Below are 21,759 nucleotides of genomic sequence, written 5' to 3'. Positions count from 1 at the left end.
TAGTCTGATGTCTCCATGAACTGCAGCTCTCTCTCGGTTGTGCACTATAAAGTGCCTGTCGCGTAGAAATAGTTCGATAGTCTCAACTATCCAGCGCGGCAATACTCTGGAAATGTTCAACAACAGCCCTGCATGCAAGACCGTGTCATATGCTGCTGTTAGATCAAGGAAAACACTTGAAAGATGAAAGTCGGTCACAAAGGATGGGATGGAACTAGTGGCAAACCAAACCCTTTATGTTACAAACTTGAAAGGTGAAAGTCAGTCACAGGATGGGACAGGACCAGAGGGCAAACCGAACCCACTTTGTTCTAGACTTTAGGTGAAATTCGGTCAAATAGGATGGGATAGGACTAGGGGCAAACCAAACCCTTTTTATCTTGCAGTAACGTATGTTACCATTAATGGTTTTGAATGAATCTAAGATTTAGACAGAAGTTTAACATGGGATATAGAAAATCTTTACTGGTTTCAGGGTAAATTCTCATGGTCAGTGTGTTCATTTAGTTAATATTTTGATGACCTTATGTAATAGTAATACAACCCTGCATATATATATATATATATATATATATATATATATATATATATATATATATATATATATATATATATAATGAGGACTTTGTATAGCGCCTAATCTTTAGAAGCTCTAAGCGCTTTACAACATTACACAACACCTATAAGATAAAAAACATATCATGATATGATTACAAAAACAAACACCATAAAATTAGGAAACATTAAAAAAAAAAACATGCTGAGAATATTTAAGGTAGGAAACATTATTAGGTCTTTACGTTTGTTCTTGCAGTCGAAATAAGTGAGTTTTGAGAGCCCTCTTGAATGTGATCACTGTGTCTTTGTGTCTAAGTTCAATGGGCAATTCATTCCACTTTGCTGGGCCCTGGTATGCAAAAGAACGCTGTGTGTGTGTGTGTGTGTGTGTATGTATGTGTATATATATATATATATATATATATATATATATATATATATATATATATATATATATATATATATTCACCAAGTTTGCATGTTACATCAGTAGTCATCATGGATCAAAAAGTTAAAGGTCAATGAAACAAGATAGTTTAAAGCATTATGAGGAAAAGTTAGAAACAATTTTTTTTTAGTTTGCAAAGTTTCTAAAATCGTCTGGTTGTCATCCGATTTTTGACCCACATGCAACATAAGTATCATCCCTTGTGTAGAGTATCTGGATACACAGTATATGCGTCATACATGCCTTTAACTTCGCAGAGCAAGAAGGTGTACCTGAGTCGCGTATACCGCATGATTTGAAGTAATTTGTCATGACCATCTTTCTCCACATGAGGTTAGCAGATTAGATTTTGACCCTACGTTAATAAGAAAGCAAGACAGCAATGACTTTTTCAGCGGTTGGTGGCAGCAGATCCAATCATTAGTTAAAGCCCCAATGACACCGTTTATCGTAAATTTCACCATTCTTCCAGTCCAACTGAAATTTAAAAGGAAGGAAATGGTTTGTTAAAAAAAAGTTATGTGATATAGACCGTTCTTTGAAAAAAAAATCTAGAGTTTAGGCTTAAACGACATTCAGATATTCAGTTTAGATTTAACAGTTGCCATTCCTTAATTCAATCGACCAAGTTGCTTGTAATTCCGATCTTCTTCCAGAGTTAGATACGATGTCGTTGTCTCAACTTAATTTGTTGTGGTCGAGGCTACAAACTGACGACATATCATGTAATGGAGCACCAAAAAAAAAAATCATCACTCAAATCTACTACATAAGTTTAGTCATGTTGTGAGAGAAGTTTGGCTTATTTTGAATTTATTAAGCCCTTACACAATAAAATAAATTGGCATGGTTACACTAACCGCACATTGTCTGCCATCACTGATAACGCGAGACTCTCGACGTGATCCCTTTTCTATGTAAGGCTTGCCAGACCATATTTAGATATTCTAAGCTATGTTATTATCAATCAAGTGGCGAATAATAGCTTCTTGGTGGAATTTCAAAGTTGCTGATAAGCTGTAATTACTTTAATGCGCAGAATTTCTGACTCGGACCGCGCCACATTTTTACTATGATTTATTTACGTTTCCAAAGAAGGCCTCAATTTCCTTATATGGCACACAAACAAACGAGGCTGAGAAAGGAAATAATCATTATTTGAACTAATATGGCGGACGATTTTAACGAAAATATCGGATAAAAAAGGTAAACGAGATTTTACAACTGTTTCTACAATGATTTTTGCGATACTTCCGGTATTAAATAAGAGGGCTACTCAATTTATTGCATTATATGCAAGGAATATGTTCAAATTGTTGATATTAGGTTAAAAGAGCGCCGGGTATGTTAGTATCCCGTCCATGAGGTAGGAGATGGGGTACAAATATTAGTACTACTTCCGGAGTATTCCAAAAGTACCGGTAGTGATGTGATAAATTGACAAATTCCGTTAGTGACTAAGCTAATAACATGCGCGGGTGCGCACAAATGACTTGAGAGTGAATGAAGAAAGGCACGCCTGCTTGTTTTCTTTAAAGGGGATCTTAGAAGAATAAGGTTAATTAGATATTTAAAAAAAAGTTAAACTGGTATATATTGGTGATCAGCTGGGGCGCTGGAATATATATATATATATATATATATATATATATATATATATATATATATATATATATATATATATATATATATATATTGAAGGGCGAACTTGGGCTGAAGAGAATTCGAAGTAGCGTTGTATTAATTTCTTGTATTTACGAAGGTGACTTCATCAAATTGTGTGTACTTAGCTTTCGACTGAAATATGTTGACCCATGGATATCGCCGATCAATACCGGATTAATTCGTACACGTGTGGAAAATGGCAGGGTATCTCAGTTCGAGGGAGAAATTACATGTCTCATAACCCAATCAGCCTATAACAGTCCTAAGATAACTAAAAGTTTCAGCGGCAAAGAGCTGTTCGAGATTACGAACAAAGTAATGTCAAGGGGGAAAAAAGTCTCAGTAAAGTGTTACATAAGCGGTCTTAAAATTAATTTTAAAACTTAAGCATAGAATCTTATTTTAGAGGACTTTGTAAACTGCAATATGATTAGAAGTAATTTTCCAGGTATTTTCAGTACCTGTTTAACAGTTTCTATTTTATTTGTGGATTGATCATTGATTGTGGATCAATGCCAATATTTTGTAACCATTTCCGACTCGTCCGTAGTCATTATTTTGCAACTTATGTTGCATGTGGGTCGAAAATTCGAGTCATCCACTGGTTGCTATGTTGCAATCATTTTTGAGTCATTCCCATGTTGTTATGTTGCAATCATTTTCGAGTCATCCTCTAGTTGTTATGTTGCAATCATTTTCGAGTCATCCCTAGTTATTGTGTTGCAGTAACTTTCGAGTCATCCCCAAGTTATTGTGTTGCAATCATTTTCGAGTCATCAAGTTGCAATAATTTTCGAGTCACCTCCTAGTTACTATGTTGCAATAATTTTCCTAGTCATCCCTAGTTATTATGTTACAATCATTTCGAGTCATCTCCTAGTTATTATGTTGCACTTATTTTCGAGTCACTCCTAGTTATTATGTTGCAAAAGAAGATTCTTTCAACTCGCAAAAATGAAGTTTGTTTTCATTTGTGCTAGTTTATATTATAATTCAGTGTTTCCCTTTACGCACATTTGTGCGTCAGGGACGCACGCTGGAGAAAATTGACGCACACATTTTGTTACCGTGCGTTTTTTTTTGACGCAAAGGATTTTCATAATATGATCATGATTTATTTAATACCCAATGCATTGGACGATGGATAGCATCGTATATACTTCACGTACAAGGCATTGACTAGTTCCCCACTTTGTTTGCTCCCTGCCTTGCGCTCCTCTATTCGTATAGCAAAGTGCAACGCAGGGAACATATAAAACAATGAACCAGACTAGCATAGGCAATGTTGTGACGGAGTAGCTTCCCCTAATCTCGCGAGCTTCTCGCGATTTCCATCGAGCTCAGCAAGCTGTTCTAGATATTTAACATCAAGGCTCGTTGCACTAGAAAGTGATCTCCAGATTAAAACGTCATGCACTAAAAAGCATTAGCGAAGAAAGTGAAAGAAGCAGAACACAAAAGAGTAAATGTGGATCTAACTTTAATGAAAAATGGAGAAAATTATTCCCTTGACTGGAATATTCATTATGATTACCGGTGTGACTTCTGATCGCGTGATTTCAAAGACTGCAAAAGTGAATAATCCTTTCGTGACAGGATTTTAACATTTTTAAAAATAGGCCCTTGTTCGCCATAAGATATCTGGAGAACACATTATAACCTAAGACATTACTTCACAACAAAGAAATCAGTAAACTTGCAGAGACAAATGCGTTATTTGGATTACAGAGTCAGTGGGTTATTGCAGATTTTGTTTGTTTTTAACTTTTACTGCAATAAAAGAAAGATCTTAAAGTTCAAGTGTAACTTATTAGAAAGAAGATGAATCAGTACCCTCCTTGATATTTGGATAAATGTGTTCTAGGACGAAGTACAATGAAACCTATGATAGTACATATTTGACGAAAGGCAGTAAATTAATTCCCATTTGGTTAGAAAGATTTATTTGGCTTTTTGTATTGGCTTATATGTAATGTGCTGGGCTATAATATTGTTGAGGAGACTGTTAAAAGTACGACTTTAAAAGAAAAATGAAATAATAAAATTATTCTTTGAATGGACAATGCATTTGTTTGTTAACTGTGCATGTTGGTGTATTTGTATGTTTAGAGAGAGAGAGAGTATGTTGTGCAAGTTGCAATATCCTATTTCAAGCTGAAAAAGTACGAGTCTTATGAAAATTTGTCAGTACATTTTTGACCCCCACATTTTTATTTGACCCCAGTTTTGACACCTAGGTTTTTTTTTTTACCCTCAATTTTACACCCCTGGGGGATGCACTGTTAATTATATTGTATTACCTTTAATGGAAAATTTGTCTATTTGAACGTGGGATAGGGAAATTGAGACAAATAAGGAGAAAAAATCACCATTAAATTTAAAATATTATCCTTTAAACGTGTGACTCGTGTGTCAAAATCAAATACAAACCAGTATCTTACAAATGAAATATCGTTTTCACATGAATAGAACAACATTGTTTCAACTTTAAAATTAACTCGCCATTTAAGCCTTCCATCAAGCCGTTTGTACTTTTACACTAAAGGTTTTGTATGTCCCATAAATGATTTCATATCGTCTTTTATAAGATTTGTCCTTCCAAAATAAAACATCTAATAATGTAATACGTAATGAATCACAAAGCAGAGTACAACATATAAACATGATAAGCACCGTTTACACGATCGGAATGAACTCATTTAATAATAAAATATTGTATTGAATTAAACGTAAAGCTACATCTGAAAAAATTGTGTGTCTAAGATACAATTGTCTTTTTATAGTCCTCGGGAATATTTAAAAACGCAATACATATATTTAACTGGAACTATAAAACTCTTTTGAGATAAGTCCACATAAATATAAACTTTCATATGAACTGTCGACTTAAGAATGTGAATTTTCAGTTGTCCCGTAAATGACCAAATGATTACCCGATATAGTTTTTCGTGAACAGAGTAATCTCTTCTGGCACAGTGAACACTCTACATGTTTTTTCAGTTGTCTTTGGCTCTGAAATGACCTTCAATATGTAATCTCTGTTCCACCATATTTTATCTTCGAATTGAGGCCATTTAAACCGCCCCTCAGTTTTACGGCACTCTTACATACAGGCTACTTCGACTTCACTGACCTCATGATCGAAGTCAACAATTTTCCCGATGTAGTTTTTCGTTTCATACAATACCACTATGTAAACATTTTCTATGAGTTCTGGTTGTGGTTTTTTTTTTCAGATCTGCTATCCACTTTATCATTTGTCTCTTGTTCTTGAGTTTCATTCATTTCTCTAACTGGTTCCTTATTTTCCATTGTCTTTTTCAGCAAGCTATGTTTTCTCCGTGTGCAGTTTGTATGTTCATGTAAACGGCTTTCTATATAGCAGTTTGCACAGACACGTGTTGTTTCTCATGTCATAATTTACTGGTCAGATATCTCCCCAATACTACACTATACAATATCTTAGTACAATTAACGTGCTTTATTTCTCTGTTTTGCAATTCAACAATGTTGCTGCTTTGGTCAAACTCATGCTATGTAACTAGCTGATACAGAACTACTGTTCAGAACCTGTTGCCCATGAAAAGAAATCTTGTGCGTCTTAAATGACTGCTTTTCCTTATTTGATGACATTGTCTGCGCTTCTTTTTATCGTTCAGCCAATTCCATCGCATGGTCCTTTACCATGGCCTGTTTCAAAGTAATGCCACGAAGCACGAACGCCATAATCATTTTCAAATTGATTGATCAAATGAAATATAGTCTTATTCCTATATCGTGATGTGGGCTAATCTGTCCAAAAATGTATACCTTTTAGATCTGTTACGTTCTCTTTAATTATTTTGAAGATCTTATGTTCAATAGCTATCACGATTGATGGATTGTGTTGTAGAACTGCAAATACAAAAAAAAAAACCAACTTTAGTGGTTCATTTAATCATTTCGGGTTTGAAATATATTATGGTTGGATGCAATGTGACAGTTGTTGCATTCCAATAAGCCGATTTTTTTTCTCTCCCTACTTTGACAAGCACAAGTCTCACTGAAGTCCATCTGTACTATGGCGTGATTTACAGGAAGCGTTTCATCTCTTTCACTGATGAGAATTGCTCCATGACTTCACGGATATGTTCAACGAACTTTGGACATGACTTCTTCATCACATCAATAGATTCACCCTTTGGCAATTCTAGATCTATTCTTTTTACTGTTCTTATCCTTTTTTCCCCATCTATCATTTTCACACGCTTCCGCCCTTGATGCCTTACGATTCAATTTAGTGTGTTGTCCTACATTGCTCTAAGCATTATCTCGTCATGACCTTTCCAGTCACAACACGCATAACAAGCGGATGCTAATTTCACCTCTTCACTTAAACATTCTTCAAAACATGTATTCTTCCTCATTTGCGGAAGTCTACTCGGATTGACCGCCTGCCTCTTTCAGTAATGTGTCTGTTTTGCTTCTTGGTGTCGATGTTCGTTGCTTCTGTTCTATTCTTTGTAGCCTTTTTCCAGCGTTATCTAACATTCGCTTCAGCAGCAGGGAGGGTGAACAGACCACTTGCTTAATAGTCCATTTATGAAAATAAAACTTTATACGAAGAAGAAAAAAAAATTAAAAATACAAGCGTAATAACGTCAAACCGAAGCCTGTAACCAAAACCGAGAGTTTATTTTGTTTACTTTATGTTTGTCGTTCGTGTTTTTCAAATGTTTAATGCGTGTTTGTTTACCCGTCGGACACTCATTTGTGATCGCACCCTTCCTGCTGCTGTTTAGATAAAGAATTTGAAATAAGAATTATTATAATGTCTCTTAATCCCGAACGTGAATCAGGAAATAAATTTAAAACATTTATAGAAGAAGAAAGAGAAAATCGTATAAATGAAATAATACGAATCTAAAATGATTCTAGATCAGAGTTAGAGCTAATCGGCTTATAAAGATACTGATGAGAAATCTAAATATAATGAAAAATTAATGTATTTTTATCTAAAGATTTTATCAAGACCTATGCGATATCGCGACCGAGGATCATGCAAATTTATTGTTATAAATCCGTGTGGGTAGCTTGTGCTTTCGAAAAGAAGTGTTTGAACTTAATCACGTCCATATCCCCTGAATGTTTCGCAGAGTATGTGTATCGACTCCATTAAACACAACTAAAATATTGCAGTTATCTCTGATCACTTTAGGTATTCGTACATATCGCTGAGTAACATAAACCATAGTTTGAAAACTATCTCTGAATTTGCTTGACTTGTTTACTGTTTAAAACAGACGTTATTCCTGCTTTCAAAACATTGCGCTGAGAAAACACACAGACTAATTGAAGATGGCGGACTGTTCAGATGGACGTTGCAGTGCTTATGTGGAAATCATGGATAATTCTGTTTATGAGACTCGCTCCAGGAAGAAATATACTGAACTGGAAACAGAAAATGAAGGTGATTGTACTGTACATGGGAATTGTGGTTTAAATGCTTTTTATGACGCAGATTTGGTGAGTGATGAGCCTGACAATGCAAACAAGGCAGATCTATGCTCGCAACCTCAGTACACGAGTACACAGAATGTTGATAATACATGTTTTGACAGAGATGCCCAAGATTCGAGTCACCGTTGTAACAGCCCAACATATCAAGATGTCATATCTCAGGTTCCCAATCAGGACTATATTAGAAGACTTGATCAGGAACTAGATAATCTACCCAGAGACATGTATATTGAGAAATTGCTAGAGGTTTCACACGACAGTGAAGATATTGTAACCTGGTACAGGTCAGTTTTATTTAGTAGAGCACGAGGTTTTCCTGGCTGTCCATCTGGATATTTGGTTGTTAGAAAAAACAGAAATGGTGTAAGTAGTTTAATAAAATATGCAAGGGATTGTTATTCTTTAGCTATATTTATAAAAGGGGATCCTTGCGAGATCGATTCTATTTTTAGCAAGAAGAAATCAAACCCTAATGTACAAGCTGAACATTGTGAACATGACGATGAACATAGCTCAGGGCAAGCAGAACAAGTGATTAATTCAGCAAGACTCTCGCTAGCGGAAATCAAGAGTGATTGCGGTCATCTACAACAAACTGTCGTTTCGCTCAGAGAAGAGATTATATCTCTGAAGGCAACCCAAATCACATTGGTGAATATGAATGACCTTAATGCATTCCGTGCTGATGTAAACAATAAGGTACAGGCACAATCTCAAACAATAGAACTGCTCCGTAATGAGATTACGTCACTGAAAACTACTCAAAGCGTGTTGATGAAAGAAAATGAAACTCTCCACACCATCACCGAGCAACTTAGAGTTAAGCTGATGAAATCTTTGAGTAAACCCATGTCTTATGCGGATGTCGTTCGCACGAATAGTCCAGCTGTAAGTAACCTATCATGTAGTCCCAATGGATGTGGTGATAGCTCTCCATCAGTTGCTGCTCAGAACAAGATTCATGTGTCTAACTGTTCATCTTCCGTCTTGATCGACTCTAACAAAACTGGTTGCGATACACACTGCCGCCTATCAAGTGAATCTCAGAACAGAACTGCAGTGTCCAACTGTTTGTCTCCCGTGTTGGTTGAGGCTGACGACTCTACACCAGGTACAACGGCAGTGGAGTCACGAACCGGTGTAACGGCCCAAACAACTATGGAAAAGAGTGGGGTCAGTGCTCTGCAAACTCTGGTTTCAAAAAGTTCGGATATAATTTCACAGACTTTCGTTAGAAGACATATCGCCCCCTTCGATGGAAATATCCCACAGATTTATAAAGCCAGTGTTCATCCTGATGTGACAAATGTTGTACGCACATCCATTCAGAATCAAAATAAACTGTTAACTTCGACTTCGACCAGGATAGAGAACGCTAGGCATCCGATTACTAGCAACAGTAATGTGAAAGGTATAGACTTGAAAACCCCTCCTAGCAAGATACCTACCGTTATTGGGGGTCAGGTAGAAAGACCTAGATCATTTGGTAAATCAGGTTTAGAAATAGGTTCAGAGAGTATTGTTGGACATGAGGATGTTGATGACAAAAATGAGAATGTTGTATTTGAAGGTGTAGTTAGACGTAGAACAAGGCGCTTTTATGTGGGTGGCATTGGCGTCAAATCTACTGCTGAAGGCCTCGGTAAATTCTTGAAAGAATACGATATAGATCCGTTATCCATAAAGTTTATCCACAGTAGACGTAATTGTCTATCGGCCAAGCTGACTGTATATAATTCAGACTGCGACACTGTTGAAAATGATGTAACATGGCCAAAAGGTGTTTATGTAAGAAGGTGGTATGGGAATCAATCTTGGCGAGACAGGTTTAGCAATCGCGATCAGGAGGCAAATGAAGGTGCAGGATGCGATATTCTGTGACTAGGGTGACAGTTAATTGTTCATAAATTTGCCATTATGTTCTGTCGTAAGTTAATGTGTTTTGTCATCTTTGTCATTTTAGTCCTGCTTTCACGATGCATAAGTATTAATATGCCTATATTGCAAGTTAATATGAATCTTAATATACTGACCTGGAATGTTAGAGGAATTATGTCCTCTGCTCTTAGCTTTAGTGCAATGCTGGATAAATATAATGTTGACGTAGCTTGCGTAACTGAACATAAACTATTACAGCACATACTTCCATTTTGCGATACTATTCGTTCTGATTATAAATGCACTGCTAAGGCAGAGGATATTTCCTCTAATTGTATGTTAATAAAATGTGGTAAAGGAGGAGTTGCAATCTTCTGCAAAACTTCTCTCATGAGATATGCTAACTTTATAGATGAAGTTAATAGTGACAGAGTTGTTGGCATAGAATTCAAATTTCCTGATATGCAAAATGTATATATTTTTTGTGTATATATGCCGACCCTATTATATGGCATAGATTGTTACAAAGCGCAAATTGAGTTGATTCAAAATCTCTATGATCAGTACTCACAGCTGGGGGACGTGTATTTTACTGGTGATTTCAATGCAGTAGCTGAACCAGCCACTTTCAGAGATTACAAAGATAGAGTATTTCATGAGTTCTTGCGATATAATAATCTAGTGAGTGCTGGACATTTAATAATATGCACTGGTTCCCGCTATACGTTCACCCCAGCAAGAACGATGATTGATCATTTTGTACTGTCGGATCAATGCATAGGTAGATTACGAAGTGTGCACATTGTTTCAGATCACGAAGAGCACGCGATATCTGACCACCTCCCTATCCTTACTTCCCTTCGTACAGTGACCTGTGGGAGAGACTTCAGACAGTCTATGAAGAGAAACAACATAGCCTGGAATAAATTAAACGCTGATATCTTGAAAAACTATCAATCTGAGCTGGACCTTCGCCTGAAAACTTTAGATATAGATACTATTTCGGACAATGTTGATAGCTTTTACCAGCACATTGTTAATGCAATACAGCAGTCAAGCGACATCGCGCTTCCAAAGTCTAAATTCAATTATCATGCCAAACCATATTGGTCAAATGAACTCAAAGAAGCACATAAACTTCAAAGACAAGCTAGGTATACTTGGATAAATGAGGGAAGACCGAGGGGTAGTCAATTTAATTCTTACAGAGAATATAAAGATAAGAAGAGAGACTTTAGAAACGTTCAAAAACTGGCTGTGGAAAAATATATGGGGGAGGTGTATGAAGAAATTGAAAAAGCACATGAATGCGATGTAAGATACTTTTGGAAAATGATCAACATTAAGAGAGGGAACAATACAAATTTTTGTCAGGAACTATCAACTGATGGAGTTTGTGTCCGTGATGATGATTCCATCGCAAATGGCTTTGCTAGATACTATGAGGACATTCACACGCCGAATTTAAACCATAGTTTTGACGGAAACTTTTATGAATTTATAGAGAGAGAATTAAATCGGGGTCTACAGGACGAAGTAAGCCATATCGAGGCCTTACAGACCAGTATCAGTTTAAATGAAGTAAGAGAAATCATTAAAGGTCTAAAGAAATCAAAAGCATCGGGCCATGATCAAATTTGCAATGAACATTTGATCTATGGCAGCGACTACCTCATCGAGTGTATGACAATTTTATTTACTCGGATGATTGATCAATCTTACATACCTGTAGATTGCAAAAAAGGGTTAGTAATACCACTGTACAAAGGTAACAGAAAATCAAAGAACTCCCTCGAAAGTTACAGGCCTGTTACTTTACTGCCTGTTATCTACAAAACCTTTGAGAAAATTATTCATGAACGTTTGGTAACTTGGCTCAAAGATACTAATTCTAGTATACCCAGTTCACAACAACATGGTTACCAAAAAGGTTTAGGCTGCACAACAGCGAGTTTTGTGCTGTTGCAATCAGTACAATATAATGTAAACATGGGTTCACGGGTTTTTGCTGCTTTTCTTGATACAAAAAAGGCATTTGATACCGTGTGGCACGAAGGACTGCTTTTTAAATTATTCACGTTGGGAATTACGGGTAAATCCCTTTTGATATTTTTTAACATGTATACAAATTTACAGAGTAAAGTTCTTGTAAATGGGCAATTTTCAGATTGGTTCTCAATTGGCCAAGGAGTGAGACAAGGGGGTGTTTTGTCAACCTTGATGTACACAATATTTATAAATGACTTGCTGCTACAGTTAGAAAATAGTGGATTTGGAGCAAAGATTGGATCCTTAGCTGTGGGAAATCCAACCCTAGCTGATGATATTTCACTTTTGGCTATATATCCTAGCAATCTACAAAAGCTGTTAGATATAGCATACGACTACAGTAATAAGTGGCGATTCGAGCTTAGTGTTACAAAGTCATACATTATCATTTTCGGACCCCAATACAAGAATTTTATCAATATGAAATGGTATCTTGGCCCGTCATGTTTGCCGGTCACCGATTCGGCAACACACCTGGGTCACCGGATTAACTCAAAGCTGACGTCGCATGATGCAATACTCGATGCATGCAAGAAAGGGAAAAAATCTTTTCACGGTCTGTTTGGTATTGGCATTAAACCGAATGGTTTAAATCCTTTGGTTGCTGCAAATGTAATTAAAAAGGTAATTTTCCCTTCAATGTTTTATGGAAGTGAATTATGGTGTAACATTTCAAAAAGTGACCTCGCTTTATTGGATAAAACTCTGAGGTATTTTGCCAAACATTTACAAGGTTTTCCAATACATACAAGATCAGACATTGCCCTGGGAATGCTAGGATGGACATCAGCGCAGTCCGAAATTGATAGAAGAAAATTGATGTTTTTACACAGATTGTGTTTGATGCCTAACAATGTACATACTAAACGTGTGTTTAACGTTGCGTTATTTCACTTCATTCTGAGCGGATGCATGTCAAGCTGCGGGTTAATTTCAAATTTATATTATACCTCAAAGAAGTTTGACTTGCTCGGGTATCTAACTGATTATTTACATCATTCTGAAATTCCAGATAAACATAATTGGAAAGAAATTGTAAGGTCAAAAATTTTTGGTCTTGAAAATAGCCTCTGGAGAGTTCGTATGTCTAATCAAGCAGATTTTGATAGATTCTCTTCGATACACGAATACTTACGACCTGCCTCAGTGTGGCAGTCGGCTAAAACTAGACAACACACTAAGGTATTTACATATGTAGCTAAACTATGGGCTGCTGTTCCACAAACACAGCTTGATATGTGTATTAGATGTGGGAATGTTTATACAGACTTGATACTTCATTGTTGTGTTAGTTGTCCTTATATGTCGAACTTTCGAAATTCTTTCTGGGATTTCCTTACTGATAAATTTCCCCTGAGCCTGCACATTACGTTATTTAATGCAGAAGATGAGCTGCAACTACAATATCTTTTAGGTAAAAGGTTACCATCAGGAGTAATCGACAAAGAAAACTCCAAGCTATTCGTCCTGTATGCAGCATACTTTGTCATGCAGTGTGCAGCTATCTTCTGTAAATAAGGTACTGAAACTTGCAACTTATGAGTTGACGAACACTTTGTTGATTGATATTGTGTAAGAATTTGTATTCCAATATAGAATATTTTTTTTTATTTTTTTTTATTTTTTTATATTTATTGATTGTATTCAGATGATTTATTCTTATATCATGTAATCTTCCATGGAAGGAAATAAAGATGATGATGATGATAACTAAAATATTGCAGTTATCTCTGATCACTTTAGGTATTCGTACATATCGCTGAGTAACATAAATCACGTATGTGTTTTTATGCCTGCCTCGGGAAAATATCAGAGCTGGATTTGATTGTTTGTACAGCATTACATCATCGTATGCTACGAGATTATTAATAGATCCATCGAGGTAATCTATGGATGGGGCTTCATCAATATCAGTGATAAAATCAATAAAATCATTGCGCCATCCTCGTCCAACAATTTTGCGTTTTCATTAAAATCTTTAAGCACATAGTGGCATCTCTGATCATCTACGAATGGTGCCACTAAATCTAACTTATCCCAGGCGCTGTCACAATTTGGGTCACTTTACTCAGGAAGTAATGTGTATAAAAACAACAAATACGGAAATAATCTGCTTAAATATACCAAGGAGACAAATTATAAAATTCGAATCCGAAAGAGAGACGGTCAAAAAACTAACTTTGTCATATATTTTATCGTAATTATTTTCATATGCTGGACGGGTCGTTCTGGATTGATCTTCACAATAACGAAAAGTTCGAAATTTGGATGTCTAATCCTTTCACTGATATATCTGAGCACGTGGCAGGAAATCTTAAAATATTATTGTGATCTCTGACATCATACAATATTTATTTTATCATTTTGATGCCTCTATCGTCGATGTTACAATGATACAAATTACTATATAATTATTAATTTTGTGTACTTGTACCAGTCATGAATAATATGTGAATACTGTTCATATAAATAGCGGTGCAAACCTTGACAGCTACAGAAAGTGCAAGACAGTACATTATGGTTACCATTTTGTTCCCATATTTAGTACGTTAAGTCTAAAATATGCTACTTTGTCATGATGTAAACAGCTCTCACATTGAGGCACAACACACAGTTACCTCCCTCTCCAAAGAGCGTTATATAAAACACTAAGTGATGAAACAAGATGGCCGCTATTGCTTAAACAGCTTGAAGCAGCTGTTCCGTTTTTTAGTGCCGTTTTCATGATATTTGTGCTTGTTACCTGTTTTCATTTACGTTATTGTGTTCATTATGTATTGGCTGTTAAATTCGTATATGTTTCTTCATCTCCTTGTTTTGGAAATGAGAACAATTAGACTTTTTCTCAGCTGTCTTGCTCCACTGTTTTTGAACAAACTGCCATCACGTGATACCCGCCAGTCTTAACCACACGACATTCAATTTCGACCACAAGTCGTTTGAACTAGTCCAAACCACACTCACACTGGAGCAAAGGTCAGTCCATTTTTTCTGCCTCTACCGCCCTCCTCCTAGTAGAAAAAACAAGCTGGCTGACTCTTTCTTTTTGGAGCAGTTTCCGAATCTCCTGGACTATGGAAATTCGATAGGTGGCAACCTGATTATTCTTGGAGATTTCAACTTTCACTTTGACTGCCCCGAAACCCAAATATATAAAAACTCATAGATTCCATTAATGTTTTCAACCTCAAACAGTCAGTTAACCAACCCACCCATAGACATGGTCACATTTTAGACTGGGTTCTTCATAGACTTGATAATAACATTCTACGGTCCTCCCTGGTATCCCATGACTTTGCATCAGATCACATCTGCATTATATGCCATCTTGACGTATCAGTCCCTAACCCTCCACCTTTATCTGCTACTAAGAGAAACCTCCGTGCTTAGGATGAGTTTGACCAAAGCAGCAATATTGTTGCGTTAATTACTTGACAAACATGTCCCAGCTACCAAGTGCAGCGTATCAATTCAAAAGTGTTCTCCATGGTATAGCAGTGTTAGGGACCAGCTTCGCACTGCTAAAAGAGACCGCCGTAAAGCTGAGAGGCTTTGGCTTTCCACCAGGCTCACTATTCATAAGCAAATCTATGAAGCCGCTAAGAAGAATGTCACAAATATAGTCCATGCAACGAAATCAGCCCACTACACTGCTAAGATCATGGAAAGTTCCAGCTGCAAAGAGCTTTTCGAGATTACTAACAAGCTAATGTCAAGGAACAAATCTACACCACTTCCAACTACCTTCTCTCCAGTTGACCTTCCGGACATTTTTGCAAATTTCTTCCGTGACAAAGTACAAACCATTAGAGATAAACTTGACACCACAATTTCAATTGACTCGTCGTCACCATACAGTTGGGATACAGAATTTGAGCGGCAACCATTAGCAACATTTGAACCTGTCTCTATGGATTTTGTACGTACAATCCTGATGAAGAGTGCACCAAAGTCATGTGAACTTGATCCAATTCCAACATCACTGCTGCTTGAGTGCTTAGATCTAGTATTGCCTTCACTAACTGATGTTATTAATACCTCTCTCTCATCCGGGGAAATCCCATCATTTTTCAAAACTGCCATTGTAAAGCCTCTGCTAAAGAAACCAACACTAGACCATAATGATTTAAAGAACTACCACCCAGTTTCTAATCTCCCATTCATATCAAAACTCTTAGAAAAGGTTGTTCTTTCCTAGCTTGTATCTCATCCAAATTCAAACAGTCTTTTAGCAATGCACAATCTGCATATCGCCCTTGCCACAGTACTGAAACTACTCTTCTAAAAGTAGTTAATGACATTCTCTCTGCGTTGGATAGCGGAAAGATTACACACCTCACCCTCCCTGATTTGTCTGCAGTATTTGACACGATAGACCATGATCTATTACTTCACCGTCTCCAGCATGTATTTGGCATTCATGATACAGCCTTACCGTGGTTCAAGTCCTACTTGGTCAACAGGACACAAATTGTATCTGCAAATGGAATACACTCCAGCCCAGTTGATCTATGTTGTGGTGTTCCACAGGGGTCTGTTCTTGGACCTGTTCTTGGACCTGTTCTCTTCATTCTGTACACTCAGTCGCTCAGTGTCATAGATCATCATCCAGTGTCTCACCAATTGTACGCTGATGACACCCAAATATACAAATCTAGCAACCCAACTGAAGTTGATGCTACCATCCAAGGTGTAGAGAGGTGCATTTCTGATGTGAAATCATGGATGACATGTAACAAGCTGCAGATGAATGATGATAAAACTGAGGCCATTCTGATCACAACAAAAAGACTTTCTCATTCACATCCTTTACCTCAAACAATAAATATCAGCAACACCAACATTAAATTCACACAATTAGTACGAAACCTATGTGTTACTCTGGACAGTACTCTCACATTGCACCAACATGTCATGAACATATGCAAGGCTGCATATCTTGAGCTGAGACGCATCAGCTCAATTCGCAAATATCTTTCAGTTGATGCCACTAAAAGAATTGTGTGTTCATTAGTACTTTCAAGACTGGACTATTGTAACTCAATTCTGTCTGGTTCATCTCAATATCTGCTCCAGAAACTTCAAAAAGTTCAAAACACAGTTGCTCGGATCATACTTAGAGTACCACGATCAGAGCACACCTCCCCGCTGCTCTGTACCCTACACTGGCTATCCATTCGATCCAGAATCAAACACAACATTTGTTCTCTGTGTTACGTTTCACTGTCGGACTCTAGTCCAACATACCTATCCGACCTCACCCATGTGTACACACCAGCAATATACTTACGCTCCTCTTCTGACAATCGTATACTCATTATTCCCACCATGAAAACAAAGTCATATGGACAGCGTTCTTTTGCATACCAGGGCCCAGCAACGTGGAATGAATTGCCCACTGAACTTAGACACAAAGACACAGTGATCCCATTCCAGAGTGCTCTCAAAACTCACTTATTTCGACTGCAAGAACAAACTTAAAGACCTAATAATGTTTCCTACTTTAAATATTCTCAGCATGTTTTTTAATGTTTTCTAATTTCATGTTGTTTGTTTTTGTAATAATATTATTGTTTCTTATCTTATAGATGTTGTCTAATGTTGTAAAGAGCTTAGAGTTTCTAAAGATTCGGCGCTATACAAAGTCCTGATTATTATTATTATTATTATTATGAAAAAAGGAGGGAAATATAATGAAGGTAATGCATAAAAAATTAATTAAATATGCACAAAGAAACAGAAAAGTATAATAGATGTGGCTGACTGCACACAAAAAATTATAAGTTTTCCTTAAGGGGCCAGGGGCCAGTATTTATGTACAAATTTAATGCTGCAATCATCGATCTAGTATTACAAAAATCATTAAAAAAAATCAAACACACAAGTGAGGTCAAAAAGGTCCATATTTTTGGATACCTATATTTATATATATTTGTTTTAAAAAAAGCATAAGAATATTATCTACTTGACCAAAGAAGTTAGTGGCAGTTGATAGCAGAAGAGACAAAATAAGGCAATGGCAGTTGATAGCAGAAGAAGTTTATGCACCCCAACCCCAAATTGATACCTGCAATGTTCATGTCAGAAGGTCAGTTTTGACACCATGTAATGATACCAGTGCAAACACAAGCCCTTTCCTTAGATGACAGTTCTGCAAAAAGTGTGTACTAAACATGCTGATACAACTGATAATATCCGTCATCCAAGCCATTTAAAAATATTCTACTTGCCCAAAACCCATGTGTTTACTGCTATGGGAGGCTAGCTTTTCTTCCTAGCTGACTATTGGTATTTCACTATCAACATAACTGCAGAGTAAGTATGGAACAGGTACATGCCTGACTTCAATTTCAAGAACAACACAAGCCCAAAACACTAGTTCACAAATATATCCATATCTTTAAATAGTAAATAACAATAGCTGAAAAAGTCACACCATAGCCTTAAGTTAAGAAATTTGCCAGGAGCCAATTTACGAAACTGGACCCTGCCACCATACGAATTTGGCTGAAATTGGTTTATTCAAAAATTGTGTACATATCGCATATTTAGACATAATCTTTTAAAATGGAATAAAGAAAAATATTTTGTAAGCAAAACTAAAAATGTAATACGCTTTTAGAAAAGTGACTACTCTGGCAAAAAGCACTGCATTATTTATGTTGTGAGTTATGACTGACTGCTTTTCTTAAAAGATTTCAAATTGTTTGCAACATACATTACTTTTTGGTCTTTGTTTACCACCATAGCATCGGGACAGAATCAAAATTCCTTTACAGTGTTTCATGAATGTCAAGAAGAGATTTGGAAGTTATAAATATTAAGAGGAATGACAGAAATGCTATGTTAGTTCTCAGTGACAGAAGTAAAAAGTTTCTATAGACTCTTCTAGTTAACTTAATGATATCACACAAATATGTAAATAACGTGCTTTAGAAATACTTTTAGACTGATGTAAAACAAGCAGTCCCTAACCTTTCATTATTGTTGTTGTTGAGTTTAATTATAGTGGCGTGCGCACAATTGTGCATGTGCCACTTTTTTCTGACTGCACCGCAGCCTGCTAGTTATTCCTGGGGAAGGGAATGGTGCCACCTCCCCCAGGCTTTTATGGGTTCAAGGAACCCTGATAGTTTGGCCTCAATCTGTGGGTCCATAAAGGTCCCTTACAATTGAATGGTTGGCTGTTATTAGTGGGAAGGAGAGCTCGGGAACGGTCCTGGTTGCTTTACATCGCTGGTTTCTTGTTGCATTTGCCTGGTGGTTCTTGCGATTTTTTAAAAATTTTTTTTTTTAAATTTTTTTTTTTTCGTCTTCAAAATGTTCTAAAAAGGGAGTGAATGTTCTATTCTGTTTATAGAGGTTGTTAGTAGAAATCATGTATGAAGAGAGATTTTCAAGGTTATTATGGTATTACTAGTCGAGGTGTTTAGGGTGTACTTCCTACGTTATGTTATTTATAAGTTTTTAGATATTGCCTCTTTAAGTTATTTATTTATTAATGCTTTTAGAGATTTAATGTTATTTATATTTTATTTACAAGAGATCGGAGTCCTAGCCGATTACACGGTTCGTTAAGGACATCTAGGACCAGAGTCCTAGCTGATTATTCGGTTCGTTAAGGACATATAGGACATCCGATTTTGCGGTTTCCTTAGTTTTTGATAGGTGCTTCGTAAGTGAATTATTTATTAATATTTTTATAAAATTTAATGATATGTTATGGGTTTTTATGTGGTGGCTTCTAAATTTATTTAGCTAGTTACTGGGTCTTTTGGTTTTGTGGGGATAGTAATTATATTGTGTTCCTAAGTCCTGCTGAGTCTATAAATTTATTTATATTTTTATATGCTGATTGTTTATTTTTATTAGAGTCCATAAGAAACTCTGGGTATGTGTGTGATGATCCAATCTCTTTTTGGTTTTTGACTGCACTGCACGAATAAAAATTATCAGTTTTCCTTAAGGGGGCAGGGGCCAGTTTTATGCACAAATTCACTGCCGCAATCAGCAACCTAGTATAAAAAAATCATAAAAAATCAAATAAACAAGTGAGGTAAAAAGGTCCATACTTTTGGATACCTATCTTAAAATAAAGCATAAAATAGTATCCACTTGACCAAAGAAGTAAATGGCAGTTCATAGCAGAAGACGTTTATGCACCCGAATCCAAATTTATACCTGCAATTTTCATGTCCGAAGGTAATTTGTGACACCATGTGATGTTCACGGTACAAACACAAGCCTAGTCCGAGTTTCCTCTAACCCTTGCCACCCCATTTTTGATATTTTGACATTTATGTTGGGGTGTAAGGCCAGACTACATTCCCTATCGAAAAGTTGGAATTCGCAGACAACATTTGGTGTCGGCATGGGGTAGCCGCTTACTAGCAGGCCTAGCAAACCTGAACGAACATCGCTGACACGTGCTCGGTACTCCTTGAAAATGATTTTCTCCACCTTGCTTCGATGCTGACAGTTTTCTGGTTGTTGTTCTCAGAATAAATATGTTGAGAATTAGGTGTGCATTATATTTATTTACAAACATTAAGTGACTTCTTTATAATATGTCCAAATTCTATTTACAACAGTTTTGGAAAATTGTTTAATGTCGATATCAAGTGACTATATGACCACTGATGTCATTGACATGTTGGTTGCGTGATGTGACTCGGGAGCAAATGGCCAGATCCAGGTCAGATTTCAGCAAAGACGTACTTTCGTCTCGTCTGTCAGTGGATTAAAAACACGACGAATGCTGTGCTCACGATTTTCTTTTTTATATAGAAAATAAATCATATTCCTATCGATTTCATGCAGGTATAACTTAATGAAATCTCGTTCAAGTTTGCTGGGCCGGCTAGTAAGCAGCTTCCTCATGCCGACACCAAATGTTGTCTGCGAGTTCCAACTTTTCGATATAGAATGGACCTTACACCCCAACAAATATATGCGAATATCAAAAATTGGGTGACAATGGTCAGAAGATACTCGGACTAATTTACGCTGTATATTTGTGATGCAAGTCCGACTCAAAAAAGGTATTTGTGTACGTCTTCTGTACAATCTAATGTTACAAATCCAATACTGCAAATATCTGGTCACAAACACATTACAGTAAATAGGGGTATTTCTGCATCCAGTAATCCTCTTTTCGCAAAAATATCGCAACAATGTAATGTTTAGTTGTGATGTGGAATTTCACTGTGTTGTGTAGCCAGCTCAAATCGGTACTGTGCACCGTATCAAATAATGTGACATTACACGCATTGGACATTTTGTGTTGACACATCTTGTCTGTTGTAAATATTCTGTTTATTTGGATGGACGCATATTTTTTGAGTTCTAGTTATCAACAATGTATAAAATACTTTTACTATTTCAAGCTTGTTTGGGACTACTTTTACGCACACCAAATGAAAGGTACAGCGTCTATCAGAATGAACGACATTATTCGTTCTTCTTTCTATCTAAATAATTTCTACTGAAATAAAACTGATAAAAAGAATCTCAGATGGGTAATGATATAATATTAAATTTATGAAACTCGTTTAAAATAAAATGTCCAGCTTTTGCCAGCCTTGGCGAGAAAAAGCTGAACATTATTCAGCTCGTTTCATAATTTTAATATTTAATGGTTACCCATTAGAGATCCTCCATTT

This window comes from Sinohyriopsis cumingii, chromosome 5 (assembly GCF_028554795.1).
Source record: "Sinohyriopsis cumingii isolate HCF-2022 chromosome 5, ASM2855479v2, whole genome shotgun sequence".
NCBI lineage: Eukaryota > Metazoa > Mollusca > Bivalvia > Unionida > Unionidae > Sinohyriopsis > Sinohyriopsis cumingii.
Note: the sequence above shows the minus strand (reverse complement) of the source record.